The following is a 9,194-nucleotide window of genomic DNA, read 5'->3' on the forward strand; positions in this document are numbered from 1 at the left end:
CAAGTGCTGGGATTAAAGGCGTGCACCACCACCGCCCGCGTTAGATCCTTTACAGCCCACTTCCTCCATCCAGGCTCTGCCTTCTGACAGCCTCTTCTGCTATGGCTATGACTGATCGATGGGTTCACCCATGGATGAAATGAATGCTGCCATGGTCCTGTTACCTGCCCTCAGCGCCATCAGTTTGAGAACAAGCCATCCACACCTGAGCCTCAGTGGGTGAGGGGGAATCTGCATCTCCAAACCGCGGCATGACGCCCTATGCAGGAGCACAGTCTGAGGGCACTCAAAACTGCAGAAATGTATTTCCTCAGTGGAAAAGGCCAGGGCTGGGGCATGGTCAGGGGTGGAGCTCCGGCTTAGATTGCTGCAGTGAGTAGCTGGGGGCGTGGTCGGGGTGAAGCACTGAGGAGCTGGGGGTGTGGTCGGGGTGAAGCACTGAGGAGCTGGGGGCGTGGTCGGGGTGAAGCACAGGCCTAGCAGGCCTCAGGGTCTTCAGGTTATGGCTGCTATAATTTGTATTTGTGGGTTCCGGGCTGTTCTTCAGTCACAGCCTCTGCTACTGTTCCTAAGTGTTAGTCTTGTTACACAGATTGCTTGCTGCCAGTTAGTTTAGGAGTCCTTCTAATCTGCTGTGATGTCCCCTCACCTCGTGAGTATGTGAAGACCCTTTTTCCAAACCTGCCGACCTCTGAGGTGTCTCTCAGAATATTTAATAGTTAAATTAACCCGATGTCTCTGTCCTGGGCACTGTAGACACTACGATGTTCCAAGTTGTTCTTTATGGCTGGGTTTGGCAGTGTACATCTGTCATTCCAGCACATGGGTCGTGAAGGCAGGAGGACCAGAAGTTCGAGGTCATCCTCAGCTACATCCTTAGCTTGAGGCCAGCCTGAGCTACCTGAGACCCACTTGGACTTGCTAGTGTTTACTTGAGCTCTGCACACGGCCAGGTTCCCACAGCCCGGGCGCTTGCTGCTTGAATGGATGACGGCACAGCTAAATTAGGCGTGTTGTGTTCCAGAAGGGTATGGCCGCGTTGGTTGTGTCTTGGGGGAAGGGATGATGTGTTTCCTCTGCGCTTGCAACTGTGTCTGAGAATGGTTCATTGAAGATGCTGTAGATGGTTTGTAGCTGCGCACAGTCTGACGTAGTCTATATAGCACTTTCTACGTGTGATAGTGTGACTGTCCCCAAGTGTGTAAAACTCCAGATTTTTAAAAAGCCTATTCTCATCTCAACCAGATGGGGAGGTGTTAGCATAGTTCTGTTTTAAGAGGAGTGTCACAGTATATATAACAGCATGGTGTCATTTTCTAACCAACAGAGTTCTCAAAATTGCTCAATTTTCAAGGCTGGCTAAGTAGAGAAACTCTCTGAAGAGTGAGGATACTAAGTAAGGACATGTGGGCAGCTCTTTGTGTACTCCGGACTGCCATTAAGGATTGCAGTCTCACAGGGGTGGATCTGAATCAGAGACTGTATCAGTCAGCCAGCACTGTGTAACAAGCATCACCAGTGTCTCACATTTAAAAACATGTTTTTCTTACTGTGGCATGCTCTCCTGGGGTAGGACTCCAGGTACAGTTTAGCAGATCTCCTGTTTGGGCTCTTTGGAGTTGCTGGATAGGTGTTGGGCTGGGGTGATGTCATGGGAAATTAGGGCGGAATCACTGGAGCGGCCATGTAACCCAGGGACCACCAGACGAGTCCCACCCTGGGGAGCTATGCTATGACAGACAGCAAGTCCCTCAATCCACAACATCAGTGCTACGTGTTACAGGGTGTTAGCTGATGCGTACAAGCCTGAGAGCCAAATCTACCCTTGCAAAACACAGACCTGGATTTAGAATCGCTATCAGCTCTTCTTCAGGTGCCCCGCTGATGCTGGGCCAATTTTCCTTGTAGCTGGGCTGCACAATTGGGCTATTGTGTGTGACCAGTGTCCTCTGATGCTTCCAGTAATGTCACATGATGGTGATTTTTCACTTAGAAAGAGTTGCTCAGGGTGACTATTTAGAGGGAATTCACCAGTTAATTTATTGAACTCTGCTGGCTTTGGGGGGGCGGGTGAGCATATAGGTAGAGTCTCTTGTAGGTTGGCCTTGAACTTTTTTTTTTTTTTTTTTTTAATTTTAAGTACACTGTAGCTGACTTCAGAAGAGGGCGTCAGATTTCCTTATGGGTGATTGTGAGCCAATGTGTGATTGCTGGGATTTGAACTCAGGACCTTCTGAAGAGCAGTCAGTGCTCTTAACCACTGAGCCATCAGAAGCCCCCAGCTTTGGGCTTCTGATCTGCCTGCTTAAGCCTCCTGAGTGCTGGGTGATGCATGTGCACTATGTGTCTCTTACCACCAATTACCTGTGTTCTGGAGCAGAGTGAGGGATGGGGACGGGGTGTCTTCAGATAGGACAGCCACCTGGATGGTATCTTTTGGTGGTGACTTTCATTGTGATGAGCCCATAACATCCCTGAACCTCAAATGTCCCATGAGAAAAAGAGAAGGGTGCTTTGGTCCTCATGTGGAGAATGGAACCCCAGGCGACTTGTATACCAAGGGAATGTTCTACCCACTGAGTCCCAGCCCCAACCCTTCTTTAATATTAAATATATATTTACATACATATGTATATGTACATATAGATGTAACATACATTTCTTTTTATCTCCTGTGTATGGGTGTTTGCCTGCGTGACTGTCTGGGATGCATATAGTACTTGTAGTGGCCAGGAGGCATTGGGTCCCCTGGAACTGAGTTACGGTCAGTTGTTAGTGATGTGTTGGTGCTGAGAGCCGAACTGGATCCTCTTCAGGAGCAATCAGTGTCCTGGACCACTGAGTCATCTCTCCAGTTCTGCTTGAGGCTGATCTCAAGTTCATGGCCCTGGGGCCAGGCCACTCTGTCCCTGCAGGACAAACAGCCTTCCAACAGCATTTTCTAGACCTCAGAGGAGTGCTGGGCAGTGGGGCCCACAGTCAACTTGCAGGCCATATATATCTGCGCGCGCGCATGCGCGCGCACACATATACACACACACACACACACACACACACACACACACACACACACACGTTCCCTGCTGCTCAAGGTTAGAGCCCACAGCCTAGGGGGTAATGGGAGAGGCTTGACAGCCTTTCTTCTCTGCAAAAATCAAGGTGGCCGTCAGGATTGCATCTGTGTCAAGCCCTGGAAGGCTTGGTAACATAATGCTGAGTGTTGAAACCTCAGACACAGACAGACTTCGATTGCCACAAATGGAGGATGGGGCAGGTGTCATTGGCCTGGGCTGAGTGGGGGCCAGGAACTGTGCTCATCACCCTGCAGAGCCCAGGAGGAGGAGGGACCCCAGGGGATGGTGACTCTGCCATGAGAGAGCCTTTTATGGAAAACTAGCCATGCGGACCCAGGGCTGATAGCTCAGCTGGTTCAGTTGGTGACCTCGCCCAGTCAGTCCTGTGGGTCCCCAGTGCAGGCACAGGTCATCAGCCCCCCTGTACTGGACGAGAGTGTGAGGATCTAACGACTCAGCGCCATCACCGGTACAGTGGAGGACAGGAGCTCATGGTGGATCTACTTGTCTGAGACCGAGCAGAGTCTATTTTGGATTTTTGAGACACAGTATCTCATAGCCCAGGCTGGCCTCAAACCATGTAGCACAGGCTGTCCCTAAATTCCTGCGTCATTCTGAGTTCAGGGGTGATAGACAGGTGAGCATTGTCACACCGAGTTTATGTGCTGCAAACGGATCCTGGCTTTGTGTTTCCTGAGCTGGGTTTTGTGCTCTCACTGAGCAAGCTCCATCTTCAGGTCCTTTTGATAAAACGTGAGTTTTCTGTCCGTCTGTCAGGGGCTCTAAACTTCCTAGGAGGCCAAGCTGTGTCTGCTGCAGTGTCTCAGAGGAGATCCTCGAGGCTTTGGTGGCAAAGTTCCTGTTTCTCATATCTCCTGATAAGAGAAGCTCAGCTCGAGGCAGGGGTGAAGGACCAAGTGTCACTGTGCCTTGGGGGCTGTGACAGGAACAAACCGAAGGCCACATGTGACCTGTGGCCTCTGAGTTCTGATCAAATCTGCACTATTGAATACAGTGGCTCCGACGTTTTTCTGTTTGCTTCCAATACTAGGGTTTTAACCCAGGGCCTCATTCGTGCCTAGCAAACACTATCCGATCTCAGGAGACAGAGGCAGAGGCAGGAGGATCTCTGTGACTTGGAGTCCAAGTTGGTCTACATAGTGAGTTCTAGGACAGCCAGGGCTACAGAGTGAGACCCCTTTTCGGAGACTGAACTGAACTTTAGTCATTAGACTTGGCAGCAAGCTACGTTATGTACTGAGCCCTCTCACTGGCCCCCATCCACTCTCTTTCTTTCTTCCTTTCTTCCTTTCTTCCTTCCTTTCTTTCTTTCTTTTCTTCCTTCCTTCCTTCTTTCTTTCTTTCCTTCTTTCTTTCTAAAGATTTATTTATTTATTATATGCAAGTACACTGTCTCTATCTTTAGACACACCAGAAGAGGGCATCAGATTCCATTACAGATGACTGTGAGCCACCATGTGGTTGCTGGGAATTGAACTCAGGACCTCTGGAAGAGCAGTCAGTGCTCTTACCCGCTGAGCCATCTCTCCAGCCCCACCTTTTATTTCTGACACAAGGTTTCCAGTCTGCCTCCTTAGGCTTATTTACTGATTTATTGTTACTAGCTTTGTGGTTTTTTTAAACAGAGTCTCACTATGTTGCCCAAGCTGACCTCATACTCACAGCAATCCCCCTGCCTCAGCCTCCCCACTCCTCCGTGCTAAGATTATAGGCTTGCATGGCCACCATTCCAGAAGCTTCTTTATTTCGATAATTCTGATTGTCACCTTCCACCTGTAAAGTGGCTGTTGTCTTTCAGTTCAGCCCCAGCTGCATGCTGTACAAGGGCCAAGAGTGTCAGGCTCATATGTGAGGGCACCGTGCTGCCCTGACCCACACTCAGTGTTCCGGAAGATTCCTCCAGCACAGCCCCCTCGCATGGGGGACCATCTCCCCACCTGTCTCCTCCCTGGCCCACCCCTCCATAATTTGCATATTCTGTTTTTAGTATCTTCTCTGGATTTTATATAATAGTGTCATTAGGAGGCTGTCATGGGAACCAAAGGCTCCCGTCTCAAAGTCTTCTCTGGAAGCTAATTGCACTGCTTCTTTCTCCATTTCATTTTAGATGAATTTTACATTTGGGGATAGATGGAGAATAAGCTAGGATTGAGGAGCCAGGGCAAAGGTCTCCAAGACTCAGGTCTTAGGATGGCTGCCTCTCGTCCGGACAGTAAAGCCGTCTGATGAGTCCCTCTCTTAGCATCTCATTGACAGTCCAAGGTCAGAGCCTGAAGCATGTGCTAAGGAGGTCTGAGCAGAGGTTTCAAAACTGTCTGCTCTCTGGGAGCTTCCCAATATTCTCCATTACTGATCTTGTCTCCTCCAGTGAGGGGCTGGGTCCCGGCTCTACAACCCCACTACAATGATGGGAACCCACAGCCACAGCCACCCTGATGATAAGCTGGTGTGTGTGTGTCATATGTGTGTCATGTGTATGTGTGGCGTGTGTGATATGTGTGATGTGTGTGTGTGTGCAGTGTGTGTGATGTGTGGTGTGATGTGTGTGGCATGTGTATGTGTGGCATGTGTGAAATGTGTGACGTGTGTGTGTGTCATGTGTGTGTGGTGTGTGTGTGAGGTGTGGTGTGTGTCATATGTGTGGTGTGGTGTGTGTCACATGTGTGTGTCATGTGTGGTGTGTGTCACATGTGTGTGTCATGTGTGGTATGGTATGTGTGTCCTGTGTGTGTGTGTGTGAGTGAGTGTTCGCCATCAGGCATGTTTGCAAGGTGAGGGTGGGTCCCATACACCTCTTCCTTTGGACACAGCTTCTCTTTACATTCCGTTGTCTCCTTTGGTTTGTGCAGTCTGTCTGTTCACGCCTTGGTGAGCGCCTGGGTCAGAGGATGACATGGCGGTGGATTCTCCCTCCACCATGTGGGTCCCAGATATTGAACTGGGTCATCCCTCAGGCTCAGTGCCCCCAAGCCACAGTCAAGGTGTCTGTCTCACACACTGTCTCACACTGCGGGGTGACTCTTCCCTTTGGTTCCCAGGCCATGTCACACTAGGAAAGTGCCTGGCATGGAGTTAGTGGAAACCAGGGACTTGCTGAGCACTTGCGAGGTCCAGGACGTCCCCACCCAGTGTGTGTCTGGTACCCCAGGGAGACCGAATCTTGAATGTGTGTAGGACTCCATTACCTCCTAGCTAAGTGGAGACAGCTGCAAGGATCCTGTTGGCCACAGGTGGAGGGTGTTCAATAACAAACAGGAAGCTGGGCATTGTGGACATGTCTTTCTAGCGCTCTGGGAGCTGAGGCAGGAGGATTCAACCTGACCATAGTGCCCAAAGCATAAAATACTTTGAATGGTTGACATTCAGTCCTTAAGTTCAACTGTCCTGCCCTGACCACTCAGGGCTGTGACACAGCCAGCTCCGGGTCCCCTGCATCTCCTGACACCCTGGTCCCTGCTTCAATGCTCTCTTGCCTGCACCCCGCACCCCATCCAGAGTGGAACCGTCACCCTCTGCTCCCTGCCTTGGCAATCAGTGTTCCTGGGTGACATATTTAGATGGTTGCTATGGTGATGATGTTGACAGCTTCATGTGGCACAAAAGGAGGGCCCCGCTTTGCTATATCTAGCCTGCAGGAGACCGGTGCCTGAGCCACGTGCCCATGTCAGCGTGGGAAGGGAAGGGGGCTCAGACAGCCCATCCCACCCACTCGCTCCCTGCGGAGGAGCTGCGACCTGCTGGAGAGGTATGCCTGTCACCTTGAGAGATGTGCAGGGAAGAACGGTCTCACCTGAGGGTGGCTGTGTCTTCCAGGGGACACTGGGCCATGTCTGGGGACACGTGGCTGCCCCAGCTCAGGAAGTGCCTAGCATATGAGGGGAGGCTTCTGTTGAGCATCTTCAGGGCCCAGAGCACCCACTGAAGATGACCCAGGACCGTGTGCCCAGCGCCCCTGGGCTAATCATTTGGAAAGCTAAGAGTCCTAGTTTCGGCTCCTGTTGTCGCTGTGACACAAGCAACTTAAGGGACGGAGTGAGTTTCCTCTGGCCACAGTTCTGATGTCCATTCAGGCAGGGAGGACGTGGCAGAGGGAGGTGGGCATGGCAGAGGGAGGTGGGCGGCGGTTCTCAGTCAGGAAGCAGAGAGAGGTGATCACTCGGGCTCAGCTTGTGGTCTCCTTCCTCCTCAGCCCAGGACCCCAGCCTGTGTTACACGGAACCACCACAGTCAGGGTGGGTCCCACGTCAGTTAACCAGGTGTAGACTTCCTCTCAGGTGGGCTTGTCTCTTTGTTGATTCACTGCTACTGTCAAGGTGACAGTAAAGATTTAACACCAAGATCACACTGAGACCGGGAGATGGCTGAGTTTGAGGCCAGCCTGGACTGCATAGTGGGACCTCGGTTCCAATAAACCAACAGATGCGTGATCGATGAACAGTTATGTGAGTTTCTTTAAGACAGCCTATTCCCAGGGTGCACTGGGCAGGGCTTTTGTTTGTTGTTTTGAGATGGGGTTTCTCTGTGTAGCCCTGGCGGCCCTGAAACTTGCTCTTTAGACCAGGCTGGCCTCTGTAGACCAGAGATCCTCCTGCTTCTGTCTCCTGAGTGCTGGGATTAAAGGCGTGCGCTGCCGCCGCCGCCACCGCTGCCACCACCACCATGTGGCTTGTTCGAGTCTTTCAAGCACCTTGTTCATTTAGGTCTCACGGTCAGTTGATGGGAATATGAAATTTGGGGCCACGGCTGTTGGGACTTAAATCAGCTAAAAATGTACTTAATTTTTTTTTTTTAAAAGGGTCTGACTGGGACTGGTGACAATGCGCAGTGTTTAAAGGCACATGTTCTTGCTTCTGAACTGGAGTTTGGTGCCTGGCTCCCACAAGGATGCCTGACGTCTGTGACGTTATTCCCCGGGGTTCTGATGCCCCCTGTGGACTTTAAGGGCGCTGCATGCACTTGGCCAATATATGCGCATGGCTGTGCATGAGCGTGTGTTTGTAAGAAGTTTTCTCACGCTCACCTCCTCATCACTGTGCCAGCTCAATCTCCACGACGGGACCCTGGGTGATGTCAGGGACATGCGTGTCTGTTACCCTAGGCGTGGAGTGGGTGGAAGTTCTGGATGCTGCGGCCAGGGTGGCCGTCCTGGGAATGCACCGTAGATCCGGCCTGGAGGATGGAGGGTTAAGGAGAGTGGCTCAGTGTCGCTGCGGGGTGTCTTCTCATGCCCCCTCCAGCAGCCCTCATTCTCCAAGACGACACTCTCCGGCTCACTGCAGACAAGGGCGGGAAGGGGTCACGAGTCAGCGCCCAGGGAACAAGGAGGGTTGTCAGCCGGGTGCCATCCACAGGGAGGCCAAGGGAACCTGGAGTCGTCTGAAACTGATGAGAATGAGCGCGTTCAAGGGAGACGCCCTAAGGTTCTAGAAGAGGCCAGAGGCAAGGGATCCAGGGCACCAGGGCAGCTCTGTGTGTCTTGGGACACGCGGGAGTTCTTGGCAGAGTGAACGCTGCTCCACGCCCCACAGGGAACGGGGCCGAGGCCACCGCACCTAGGGAGACCGAGGAAAAGTTTCCCTGCTCAGCATAAGCACACCGTGTGCACAGGTGGTGTCGTTCCAGGACCCCAGCTTCTGAGATAAACTCTCTGTCCACACAGCATGCACCCCAATTCCTCCTGGATGACGCTGTCCAGTCTGCATCTGACTGAGCTGAGCACGTGTGAAACTCAGTTTCCTGAAGTGTGACTGGGGGACAGCCGGATGGCAGGCACCCAGGGCCCCTCCATGGTTTTATTTTATAGATGCCACTGTTGAAAGCCACTTTATCTCACGACATCTGGACTTCTAACTACTCAGGGCTCTGAGTTGCTAGAATGTTGCTCCAGCTCTGGCTCTCTCATCTCCCATTCAGTCGCTGCCTGGGCTAGCCTCGAAGCCTGCAGGTCGCTTTCAGCAGCGACACTGCCACCTGCAGGCGGTGACCAGGATCACAGCTGTCTGTGGCACCATGCAAAAACTCAGGAAAGGTGATGTTTGGGTAAAAGAGCTCTCTCAGAATGCACCAGGCCCGGAGTAGCCCCAGCACCACACAAGCAGG

General features: G+C 51.9%; 1 protein-coding gene across 2 annotated transcripts in view; it reads left to right on the plus strand.

The window, feature by feature from the left end:
* Positions 1–9,194, plus strand: part of Gng7 (G protein subunit gamma 7) — a 64,015-nt gene that overhangs the window by 7,736 nt on the left and 47,085 nt on the right. The window contains exon 1 of one of the 2 annotated variants that reach the window (XM_031350052.1): positions 6,730–6,840. The exons of the other annotated variant lie outside the window; for it this stretch is intronic. The gene's annotated coding sequence lies outside the window, so the exon portion shown is untranslated. Of the gene's footprint in view, positions 1–6,729; positions 6,841–9,194 lie in introns of those variants that run through there. 2 annotated transcript variants of the gene reach the window in all.

Source organism: Mastomys coucha, unplaced genomic scaffold (assembly GCF_008632895.1).
Source record: "Mastomys coucha isolate ucsf_1 unplaced genomic scaffold, UCSF_Mcou_1 pScaffold4, whole genome shotgun sequence".
NCBI classification, from domain to species: Eukaryota; Metazoa; Chordata; class Mammalia; order Rodentia; family Muridae; genus Mastomys; species Mastomys coucha.